Below are 12,594 nucleotides of genomic sequence, written 5' to 3'. Positions count from 1 at the left end.
GCTGAACACCTAAGACTGACCTTTTTTGTATGCAAATTACAAGAGAGAGAGAGAAGAGTAATTCCCAGGTTTCTGGCCTGAACATGGATGAACACAGGGTGGGGAAATTTGCTGGTGTTGGGGAGGCTGAAGGTGAACAGGTGGGGTGCAGAGTGGGGAAAATCTGAGAGTCTGAGGATCTTTGTCCCTTGGGTCTTGGTTGCCCCCAGGCCTTGGGAAAGTTTCCAGTCACCACATCAGAAGCTGTGCATACCTCCGCTGCCCCCTGGTGGCCACGCAGCAGGTGGCAGGCACCAGTTGGCCTTGGTACCTAGGCCTTCTCCCCGAGAGGGTAGAGGGCATTGAAGTGTCATTCAAACTTCTTTTCTGGACCCCGAAGTTCAACATCCGGCCCATTTTCACTGTTGGGGGCCATGGACATCCCCTCTATCAAGGATTTCCAGATGAGCAAAAATGAAAGTCACTGACTTAAGTTTGAATTTCAGATTAAGCAGCAAATAATTTTTTAGTATAAGCATGTCCCATCTGTTGCGTGTGTGAAGTTCAGGTTTCACTGGACACCCTGTATTTTACTTGGCCACCCGACTTCTAGCTCATCCTCCGGGACTCAGAAGCACGAAATCCGGCTCTACTTCCTCCCTGTGTGACATCTGACCACGTTTCTTCACCTCTCTGAGCTTCACTTTCCTCCTCTGCAAAACGGCCAATAATTCTTTCGTCAATGACCTATTAAAAGGACTCACTGAGAAAAATATAAGGAAGCAATCTCCCCATAATTCCTGGCACGTGGCAGGCCCTAAGCAAACATTCCTTCCTTCCTTCCTGGGCTCCTGTAGGTGCAGGGCAGAGAAGGCCTGTTCAAGCAGTGCCCCGCTTCCCTCACCACACAGCCCAGGGGTTGGACCCCATGAATTCTTACTGCCTTCCCGATTTCCTCTCCTTTACTAGTCTTTCCCTTACCTAGTTTCCTAGATTTTTGTCCATGCCTCATGTGTGTTGGGAATATCCCAGAAGCCTTTGGGAAGAGTCTAACTCCCAGGAATAGGGTCCTCCTGACCCAGCTCTCAGAAGATTCCAGAATTTGGCCCTAATGGCCACGTCTCTAAACTAATAATACTCTCCAGACCTGAACCGGGAAGTCAGGCTGGTTCACTCTGCTCCTCACCCAAGTGAGACCCTGCCCTTGGTCAGCAGGGCCACCCTGTGGAGAGTGCCCTGGGGTAGGCTCCCTGTGGGGAGGGGCAGAATTAATGGGCCCTGAGCTGTCCTGGGTCAGAAAGCTTGACGGCAGTGGCCTTTGGCCTAACCTTAGGACCCATGCACAAAGAATGAGAGCAGCCTGAGGCCCAGGGGTTAGGTAACATGCCTGAAAGCACACACCAGGTTGGGTAACCAATGAGGCCATGATCCTAACCAGCTCACCTCTTCCATGGAAGGGTTGGGGTTGAGGCGGATTCGATGGTGCTTCCTCTGGTTTATTCTCCCTTCTGCCTGCACACATGGCCTTCCTCTCTCTGAGCTTCTTGTATGGAAAAGGACAGACTAAGCCCAGAGTGGAGTGGGATGGGGGTGGGGCTAGGCCAGATTTGGAGATCTGAATGCCTCAGCATGGACTTCCATATCCCCCTGCCCAGACCCTTCCTTTTTTTAAAAAAAATATATATATTTCTATTGATTTCAGAGAGAAAGGGAGAGGGAGAGAGAGATAGAAACATCAATGATGAGAGAGAATCATTGATTGGCTTCCTCCTGCACGCGCGCCCCCCCCCCCCGCCCCCCACTGGGGATCCAGCTGCAACCTGGGCACGTGCCCTTGACTGGAATTGAATCTGGGATCCTTCAGTCCACAGGCTGATGCTCTTATCCACTGAGCCAAACCCGCTAGGGCCTTTCCTTACTTCCCAGCCCCATCCCTTCCTCCATCTCTTCACAGACCCCTGGCCCAAGGTGGGGAGCGGCATTTCAACAGGAGCAGGTTCTGTAGGCAGATTCCAGTCTTGAGACTGTTACCAGCTATGTGGATGTTGGGGATGTTGCTTAATTTCACTGGGCCTCTTGCTCCTCGTAAGTAGTAATACTTGCTTCACAATTTGGGGTGAGGGTTAGATTGCATAAATCCCTGTGGCACATTAATGAACATTCAATAAATATCAGCTGCCAGTATTAGTATTAGTATTAGTATTAGTATTAGTATTAGTATTAGTATTAGAGGAGTAAGTGGGGATGAAGGCAGGGGCGGGGGGTTAGGGCTATCCTAATGAGAACTTTCAGATGCTCAGAGCAAAGCAGGGAAAGGAATCAGAACATTTCCACTTATTTTATTTTTTCCCACTGGAATGAATATTTTTTCATTTGGCACAATTTGTTGTAGGCATCAAATAATATGAAATCCACGCTGGGTTCTAATGGGCTAGATGCAAACATCACCAACAGGGCTACTGGGGTCTGTAAGTACCTTACTGTGCTAAAGCAGAGAAGATATTTAATATATTTTTGAAGCTGAAGTTTTCCCAAATGTGTTAGTTCCAATTCTGTTATTTCTTGGGAACGTTTCTAATAACAAGAACATGCAGAAATAAACAGGGCTGATTCCCCAACATGAACGTTTCAGGAATGTGGTTATCACTTTCCAGAAGAAGACATGAGAATGACCTCGTTTCTGACAAAGGAAAAGTTCAACTCTCACCTTTAGTCTGCCTTGTAAACCCAAGGAGCAAAGGGGAATATAATCAGCAAGTTTGTTTTTAAAATTGATTTCAGAGAGGAAAGGAGAGGGGGAGAGAGATAGAAACATCAATGATGAGAGAGAATCACTGATCGGCTGCCTCCTGCAGGCCCCACACTAGGGATCGAGCCCGCAAGCAGGGAATCAAACTGTGACCTTCCTGGTTCATAGGTCAATGCTCAACCACTGAGCCATGCTGGCTGAGCAGCAAGTTTGTCTTAATTGAAGCTGATAGCTTCAATGTCTGTTCATAATGATGGTACTCTGTGACTTTTTTGAAGAAGGTAAGAGTTCAAGCAGAAATTTTTTTAAAGTATACTGAGCTAACTCAGTGCTAAGCCTGTTCTGTACCCTTACAACAACCTTCTGAGGTTGGAATAAATCTCTTCATTTTACCAAATGAGGAAACAGAGACGTGTAAGTGAAACTCCTGTCTAAAGTCACATAGCTAGTGAGCATGGGGGTTTTCAAAGCTCTCCAATGAAAGACCTCTAGGACACACCCTTGGTTGAACAAGTTGGGCTTATTACTTGTTACAGCAAGAGGGTGGGGGTAGGTAATGCAAACCATGAGAAATGATGAGGCATCTCGGTAACAGAGTGTTAGAAAGAACATTTATGATTTAATTTGGAGGAGGGTTAAGGAAGCAGGGTTTTTAAATTTTATTACTTATTGTCTCCTTTTTCCCTGATTGCCCCCCTTTCCCAGCCATTCCCACCCTGGGAAAGCCCCCACCGCCCCAGTGTCTGTGTCCATTGGTCATGCTAATATGCATGCATGCAAGTCCTTTGGTTGTTCTCTAACCCCCCAAGGAAGTAGGGTTTGATCTAGGTTGGATACTGTCTATGATTGGGTATCTTGATAAACCTTGTTTAGAATGAGGGAAGATTAGACTGCGTCTAAAGCTGTATTGGTGAATAAGTAGCAACCTCTTTATGAGCCAGGATAGGGAACTGTTTGGTCATTTTTGTGGTTTGGACAATCTTCATGTTTTGTCTGGTTCAGACACGATTATGGAAGACTATGGGAAAGGTCTTATTATTGTTTTGATTCATCACCGTCACAGAGTGGCCTTGTCTGATGTTCTGTAGACATTTTGTTTTTTGTTTGTTTTGTTTTTTTATTCTGTGACATTTTTATATTCACCAGAATGCCAATGCCTACTGGTTAGTGCCAGACCAGCTCCTGGATATCAGGGACTACTTTCCTTTTTATCAGAGCCTGGACTCAAATCCATGTTTGTATGACTGGAAACACCTTGTGTTACTCTCTTGTCCATAGGAGCCTGAGAAGAGGGCTGGCAGATGAGGAATTTCATCTAGGAGTTTATTTCATCTACTACCTTCACCCCCTACTCAGAACCAGCCCTTAATACAATCCCTCAGACAACTGCCGGCACTGAATAAATGTTGGTTGAGTTAATGAAACAATGAAGATGGATATCAAGAATTCTGGAGAACAGCCCTGGCCGGTGTTCTCAGTGGTTAGGGCTCCACTTCTTTATTTATATCAGTAAAGACGCATGGGTTGTTAACATTTTGCTCCATTAAACTCTATTGCTATCATTACCTATTTTGATGCTCAAATTGCTCGGATTTGGCTAAATGGGATCTCCTTCAAGTTAGCTCCCTGTGTCTTCTGACATATTCCCGCTTTTCGGATTCCCATCAGCCTTACGTTCTGGTGCTACAAGTTGTTCCAGGCCTACGCTGTGCTTCTCCTGCCCGGATCGAAGCTCTTTGTAAAGTTTTCGAGAGCCCCAGGTTGTTCCTCCATTTCCTGCCCGCGGGCGGAACCTTAGAGCCCGGCTCTGGGCCCGGACCACAGCTCAGGGGACCAACCCCTTCCGGTTGTGGCCGGAAGTATCTCAGAAAGGGGCGGTTCCAGGTCAGGTGACCGGAGTCCGCGTAGGAGGGTTCCGAGGTCTCGTCGTAGAGATTGACTGGGCGGAGCGGTCGGCGCACGGAGAGGCTGGGTCGGCCTCGGCGGCTTTAGCTGAACGGCGGCCGGTACGTACCGGAGGGGCTGGTGGGGAGCAGGGGGCCGGTAGGGGCGGTCGAGGTTGAGAGGCGGGGGACCGGGTTCCTCCTTCGCGGGGCCCACCGGCTGCGACACCTGAGTCCAGGGTCACGGAGACATCACGCCTGGTTCTGCCCGGGGCCCTTGGCTTCAGAGGAGAGGTCGGGCTGGCGTTGTGGTCTTCCAGCCCGTGATTACAACTTGGGGAAACTGAGGCCCCGAAAGGCCAAAGGCTCCCCAACGAGCTCCCCCTTTCTGGCAAGGACTCACTCCAACTCTTGCTGCCCCACCCCCCACCCCCCCTCTCGGGGCTGCTCCTAGTACTTTTTCATGAGTTTGCCCCAAGTGCAGAAGCCGAGGCCGGGAAGCTGGGTGAACAGAGTTGGGCTTGGGCGTGCGGGACCCGGGTTCGAGACTTGGCCGCCTCCAGCCACTTGTGTGCTCCGGGCCAAATCCCTTCCCTGTGCCGGGCCTCCGCTTCCTCATCTGCCAACCTGGGCAGTGTTTCTCCGAATGCAGTGCCGGTCTCACACCATCTTCTTTGAAATGCCCTGGGCGTGCAGGCTTTCGCCAGGGGGACTCAAAATAGGACCTCGTATTTGCAACCTGGGTGGGAACCTGGGGGTCCTGTGCCCACTGATGTCTGAAGCTCACTGACCTTAAGTGCTGTGGGCACTGGATTTGCTCTGAGGCAGTGAGAGCCTAGCCCTAGCCTGTCCAGGCTCTTTGAAGGAATTGGGATGTTTATCCCAGAAAAGAGAGCAATGGGAGGGAACTGTCTTCTAATAACTGACAACAGTTGTTACGGTAAAGAGGGTTTCCACATCATCTTCGGATTTGAAAGGGGCCGAACTAGGACCAATAGGTGGATTCTACAGGAAGCCAAGATTTCCATCTAATAGAAGAACTTAATGCTGGTCAGAGGTGACCAGGAATGGAATTGCCTCCAAAGGTAGTGAACTCCCCGTTGAAGGAGGGATACAGGTGTCAAATGGCAGCCCTTTCCAACTTTATTTATTTTATTATTATTTAAAAAAATATATTTTTATTGATTTCAGAGAGGAAGTGAGAGGGAGAGAGAGAGAGAGAAACATCAATGATGAGAGAGAATCATTGACCGGCTGCCTCAAGCCCGAAACTCAGGCATGTGCCCTTGATGGGAACCCAACCTGGGACCCTTAGTCAGTCCACAGGCCGATGCTCTATCCATTGAGCTCTATCCACAGTACCTCATCCCAACCCTAAAGTGTCTGAATCTGAGTAGTTATTTTGAATCCTTCTGGTGCTGGCTGACTTTTTTTCACCCTCTTCTTGACGCTTCCAGCCTACATCTTGTGCAACTGAGGCCAGTGAGCCTTAATGTGACGCATCTTATGTAATCTTTTCCTGGGAACCATCCATTTCAAGGACTTTGGAATGGCTCAGCTGATAAGGGCTCCTTAAAAATGGTTGTTGAATGAATTACCGAGCAGGGTCCGCACCCCATGGGTTTGTAGCTTTTTTTCTCAGAACACCTTGGAAATGCCTCTGAAGAATTTGTATTTGATCAGAAGCCAGGAAACTCTTCGAGTCACAGAATTGAGGTGTCTCAGACAGAAGGGTCCCTTGGGGTTGTTCAGGCCAGTCTTTCTTCCTGGGACATAAATCCCTGTGTAAGCCTCTCCAGCACTGTGTTGTATAGATGGTGTTAGTCTTCCAAGAGGATTTTTGCAGTCTGTTAGCTAACATTCCATGTAACATTTAAAGCAGTCCTTTTATGGACTTGACTTGCCAGTTCATCTTCACGTATGGGTAATCTGCAGATAGTTCTAGCGTAGCTTTAGTTTTCTAGTCAAACATCAAAGCGTCTTATTTTGGGATTTCTAAAACCCCAAGCAGGTTGCTTTGTCAAAAGCTGATAGAATGCTTACATTGCCCTATGGAACAAAGATTCCATATTATGACCCAATTCTGCTGACATGCTTTCCACCCCCAAAAGGTTGGGTTTCAGCCAAGACTCCCTGTATTTATCTTCCTGCCTTGTGTGTGTTTCCTAGGGTTAAAAAAAAAAAATTGTGAAATGCTTATTCAGATATTTTCCAGATGCTGGGTAAAATGATTTTAACTTGGTGGTGGTGTTTTTAAAACTTCTCAATCTGAAAATTTCTTTTTTTTAAAAAAGTGTCAAATTCGCATTTACATAGTGTGTTTTTTCAAGCCACTAGTCTGAAGAGATGTCTCTGAAAAAAGTGTTTTATGGTCATAATAAGTTTGGGAAAAGTTTCATAGCACATCCCTTTTGGTGGTTTCTCATTCTGTAGTATCACATTAAAGGCACTGCAACATCCTGCAATAAAGAAATGTGCCTTGCTCAGCCGGCATAGCTCAGCGGTTGGGCATCGACCTATGAATCAGGAGATCACAGTTCAATTCCTGGTCAGGGCACATGCCCGGGTTGTGGGCTTGATCTGCAGTATGAAGTGTGCAGGAGGCAACTGATCAGTGATTCCCTCTCATCATTGATGTTTCTATTTCTCACTCCCTCTCCCTTCCTCTCTGAAATCAATAAAAAAATATATATTTTAAAAAAAGAAATGTGCTTAACCTTGTTTAATCTAGTGTTGCCAAACTTAATTGATGTGAAGCAGTTTTGTTTTTTTTAATTGAAGTAGACATTGGCAAATTCTGACCTAGAGCAGGAGCTTGCAGTCTATGGACGATGGTCCAAATTTGGCCCCCACTGTCTGTTTTTGTATGGCCTGGGAGCTGGGAATGGTTTTTTGCATTTTTATTTATTTTTATGTTATTATTACTTTTTAAATATATTTTTAAATATATGTTTATACCACATTTTGCTTACCCATTCTTTCAGTGATGAACATTTGGGTTGCTTCTACATTTTAGCTCTTGTGAATAATGCAGATATTAACATGGGTGCATAAGCATCTCTTTGAGGCCCCACTTTCAATTCTTTTTGGATATATGTCCAAAAGCAGAATTGCTGGATCATATGATAATTCAATATTTAACTTTTTGAGGAACCACCAGACTGTGTTTCACAGCAGCAGTACAAATTTACATTCCCACCAAAAGTGCACAAGGGCACCGATTTCTCCGCCTCCTTACCAACACTGGTCATTTTTTGTTTTGTCCTGTTTTGTTTTAATAGTATCTTTGATACTGTGATATATAAGACAGTTTGTCTTTACCACAATTTCTGGCTCACAACTCCCCCAAACCCTTAGGATTTCCCAAGGGGGGGGAGGGGGATGGATGGAGTGCCTTTTGTTATGTTAATGAGGTGGCTTTCGGGAGGCTCCTGTGAGCTGATTGCCCATGGAGCCAACCGTGTGATTACTGGGTTGGAACTTTCAGTCCCACCTATCCTACCGTCCCCAGGAAAGGGAGAGGGGCTGAAGATTGAGGTCATTTGCTAATGGCCAATGACTAATGAAGTCCCCATTAAAACCCGGGAGGACACCTTATTGGCCCTTCTTCTTTTGGAGAGCTTGCACATTTTGGAACCAGAATGCCTCCCTGTGCCACCATGCTGGGCCCCGAGCCAGGCCCCAAGTCAGGAGATCAGAAGCAGCAGCCATGCTTGTTTCTTTGGGAATGGCCTAGGGCCATGGTCGGCAAACTGTGCGAGCCACATGCGGCTCTTTGGCCCCTTGAGTGTGTCTCTTCCTAAGCCTTAGGAGTACCCTAATTAAGTTAATAACAATGTACCTACCTATATAGTTTAAGTTGAAAAAATTTGGCTCTCAAAAGAAATTTCAATCGTTGTATTGTTGATATTTGGCTCTGTTGGCTAATGAGTTTGCCGACCACTGGCCTAGGGGATTAGCCGGCCATTCCACCCTGGAACCAGTCACCACGTTGACTCCTGTGTAGTCTCTGACTCTTCAGTATTCACACTCCCAGTTGTTTGTCAAGAGCATCTCTTGCTGTAGGCATGGCGGGAGGTTTTAAAGATGGACAGCTCTCTGACTATGGGAGTGGATCCTGGGCAAAAGCCCAGGAAAATTACTTGTTTTTTCTTAACATCCCTGCAGAGCCATTTCTCAGTGTGAGGTGCTTTTTTTAAAAATAGCAGTTAAGTTCTGACTAGAATCCTTGAGGGCAGGGAAGCTTGTCTGATTTATTTTCATCATTGGCATTCTTTAAATATTTTCCAGACTGCACTAACAATTAATATCAGGTGGATCTGGACACAGCCTGATTTTAATTTATAAAATTCAATATTAAAGATTATTCAAAATGGTGTCATTTTGGTTTTATTATTTTTGACCATGATTGGTCTGTCTTATGGTATATGCTCCCCTGATGGTCCTTAGGATGTCCTGTTGAAGGAGAAGTGAGGTCATTGTTTTGTCAAGGATATGCTGATATTATTCAACTCTTAGGAAGTTTTCTCCTTACTTGGTTAAATCTTGTTGACCCTATTCATTTTCTTTTTATACTTTACTGTCAGAGTATGTTCCAGGTCTTTAGCTCAATCTCAGATAAAATCTGAATTAAAGAGATTTTACAGAATCTGAATTTAAAAGGATTTACTGAGAATGGAAACAAAAGCAAGCCTCTCCTTTTGAAGCTTTTCTCATAACAAGGGCAGACACAGTTACCCCATTTGCAGGTGACGATCCTGGCTTAGCCAGTAGCAGAGCTGAGTGTCAGACTAGGTCCTCTAGTTCCAGATTGTTCCTTTCAGTGTATGATACTAGAGATTCACAGCCCTTAACCAAGATCTCTTCAGTCCGAAGATCTTTTCTTTGACACAATATTTTACCAGTTATATTGGTTTGAATTGAAATTGGCAAATCACCATCATTCATTTGCATACAGATGTCAAATATTTACTTTGTCAGGCATTGTGTTTGTGACTCTAGGAGATATCTAACTGGAATAAGTGAATTTAGTGAATAATTAATACTCTGTGTTAATGTTATTTCTAATAGAGGTAGGTACCAGTTTGGGAAAACTCAAACCTTTTTCTGGTTGCCAGGTTTCCCTCATCTTTTCCTTTGTTTAAGAGTTTGGGGCAATACTTTAAGAATTTTTTTTTTCTAAAGTAGTTATGTAACATTTCCAGTTCTGAAAAAACATCACTGAAGAGTGTCTTGTTCTTTTCGGATACTGATTTTCCACGACTTAGTTGGCTAAATTGATTCACATTGAGTTGTATGGTTCTAAGTACTTCTGGGAATCAGATTCATCAACCCACACACATTTATGAGGTGCTCGTGAGGTGCGTGGCCTGTGTTGAGTAAAGCAGCTGGAAGGTGGGTCCAGGTTTGAAGAGAGACACATGAACAGATCACTCAGGCACTGTCTGTTAAGCACCCTGGCTTGGGAGTTGGGAAGCTTTGCCTCTGACTGGCTCTGTGTCCATGGGCCAGTGACCTAACTACTCCGAGCCAGGGGATGCTGACGATACTGTGGTGGTGTTTACCTCAAAGGCGGGCTGTAGAGGTGAAGTGAAACAGTTCCTGTAATGAACTGAGCAGTGTTAGTTTATACTGTTCATAGTGTAATAAACATAACAGGTGCAGGTGCCTCCTGACTGAAACACCTCCGGGGGAAAATCTGACTTTGCCTAGCTCAGACTAAGTGTGTTCCACTCTGGATTTCCTCATTCACAATTCGGATGTCTCACCTACTATGCCTTCAAGGAACGACACTCCTTCAAAAAGGGAAGTTGTGAATCATCCACTCAGCAGAGTAACCAAGTACCTGCTGATTGCATAGCTCTGTGGGGAATATGAAACACTACACTCCATGTACCCCCGGAGAGCCCTTCCTGTGAAGGGGGATGTGAATTAAACATAGGCTCAGGGGGAGGATACTGCCTGAGTCACAGAGTGGCAGAACTGAGATCTGAAAGCAAAGCCATCAAATTCCTCTGTGGCCTGTGGCATGCTGGTTTTCAGGAACAAAAGTCCCAAATAAAAAGTAATATTGTAAGACAGTGATATAAGGGATGACAAAAGACAGCTTCTTTAGATGACCCTTAAGTGCTTGTGCCAGGGCAGTTCAAATCCTACTTCACCCTTTCTCATCAGACCTGATAGGCTTTAAGAGAAAGCATTGACGCTTAAAAGAAAACAAACAAAAAACCCTTTTGGTTCAGAGATAGTGGGAGAAAATGTGAAAAAGAAGGCACAGCTGACCCCAAGCCCCCACCAGATGGGAAGGTTGTGCCGCACAGGGCCTTTCTTCCTGCCTGAGTCCTGGCCCTTGCTGTCCTACCACCTCTCTATGTGCCCTGGGCCCCAGCACCGAACGTGACACCGTGAATTATCCACTTGTTCTGTGTGCTGTGTCTGCATCCTCCCCAGCAGGCCGGGCCTTCACATACTCTGTACACACCTGTCAGTGGCCAGCACACTGGGCTGCTTTGTTGGTTTACGTGTCCATGTCCCCTCATGTCCCCCTTTAGACTGAATCGTTTCTCTCTGTGTCCTGAATGCCCGGTCAGGCGGGTCTTTAGTAAATCTTGGAAGGTAGGAGAGGGGTTAGTTGAACAGCAGGGAGATGAGATAGTACAGAGGAAAGGGCCCGTGCAGCCCCGAGGAAAAGGTGCTGGCCTTGAGCCTGCTCTGTCCTGCTGGACCCGGAAGGCCATTCATGCCCGTGGTCCTAAATTTGCGGGCCAGGCCTCTCAGAGCCGGCTTTGACCTAAACTCCATCTAGACCAGGGGTGGGCAAACTTTTTGACTCGAGGGCCACAATGGGTTCTTTTTTTTTTTTTTTTTTTTTTTATTATTAGTTAAGGTATTACAAATGTGTCCTCATTCCCCCCATTAACCCCCAACCTCCCCCCCACACACAAACTCATGCTCCCATCCCCCTGTTGTCCATGTCCATTGGTTTGCCTTATATACATGTATACAAGTCCTTCGGTTGATCTCTTCCCCTTCCCCCCGCCCTCCCCTACTTTCCTTCTGGGGATTGATAGCCTGATTGCTGTTTCTCAGTCTTTGGGTCTGTCCCTTTGCCGGAACAAAAGCATGGAAGGAGTGTTTGTGTGAACTAATATACATTCAAAGTAAACACCATTACATAAAAGGGTACGGTCTTTTTTTTTTTTTTAGTTGTATTCATTTCAAACGGGCCGGACCCGGCCCGCGGGCCGTAGTTTGCCCACGGCTGCTCTAGACTCTAACGTTTTGAGCCTCATTTCTGTGTCTTCCAAGTTCCGATCGGCTTACTGAGCTCACTTCCCACCGCAGCCCTGTGAGTGTGATGCAGACATTCTCGGAATGCAGGTCCCGGCTCTGCTCCACGGGGGCCAGCAGCCGCCTAGTGACCAGCGCAGGCAGGCTCAGGCGCGCCACGGTTCTTGGCAGGTACGGACAAGCGCATGCCCAGCAGGACGAGACCTCTGCTGGGTCCCCTCTCAGATCATGCCAGTTGTTTATCACCCAAATTTGTAAGCTTCCTAACTGGGATTATCATTTCTAGATGCCTCTGTACACCCTGACCCAGGAATTCTTAAAGAGACAGAAGGCAGATGGTAAATGTCTGCAGTACACTTAGAGCCTGAAGATGGCTTCACCAGGTTGAGTTCCCCAGTGGTTCCTGCAGGGATGGGCATCGCTTCCCTTCTCTCCCTCTCCCAGTTCCTGTGAAGTGGGCCGGGCCAGCTCTGGGAAGGTAATGGGAGTGAGGATGCTGGGTCAGTCCGCTGGTCCGCGTTAGCTTCCAGGCTCCGAATTCCTGAGGGATCATGAAGCCTTGCAGACCTGCCTTCGTCCTGTACCACATGTGCCACCCTGGCCATCTCAAAGTTAGGAATGTTTTTCAAAGCGAGGTGTGACCTTGTTGTTCACCTCTGCCCTGGACGGACTAGGTAGGTGCTGGGTGGTGTG

The 12,594-nt window shown here is 46.6% G+C and overlaps 1 protein-coding gene across 3 annotated transcripts in view; it reads left to right on the top strand.

Moving 5' to 3' along the window:
• The window catches only part of RNF185 (ring finger protein 185), a 32,735-nt gene that overhangs the window by 4,016 nt on the left and 16,125 nt on the right, over positions 1–12,594 (top strand). Inside the window, exon 1 of one of the 3 annotated variants that reach the window (XM_036353699.1) lies at positions 4,618–4,734. The exons of 1 other annotated variant lie outside the window; for it this stretch is intronic. The gene's annotated coding sequence lies outside the window, so the exon portion shown is untranslated. Of the gene's footprint in view, positions 1–4,617; positions 4,735–12,594 lie in introns of those variants that run through there. One more of the 3 variants, XM_036353701.1, reaches the window with a different exon arrangement.

Source organism: Myotis myotis, unplaced genomic scaffold, assembly GCF_014108235.1.
Source record: "Myotis myotis isolate mMyoMyo1 unplaced genomic scaffold, mMyoMyo1.p scaffold_m19_p_20, whole genome shotgun sequence".
Lineage (NCBI taxonomy): Eukaryota > Metazoa > Chordata > Mammalia > Chiroptera > Vespertilionidae > Myotis > Myotis myotis.
Note: the sequence above shows the minus strand (reverse complement) of the source record. Positions and strands in the feature narration are given on the sequence as shown.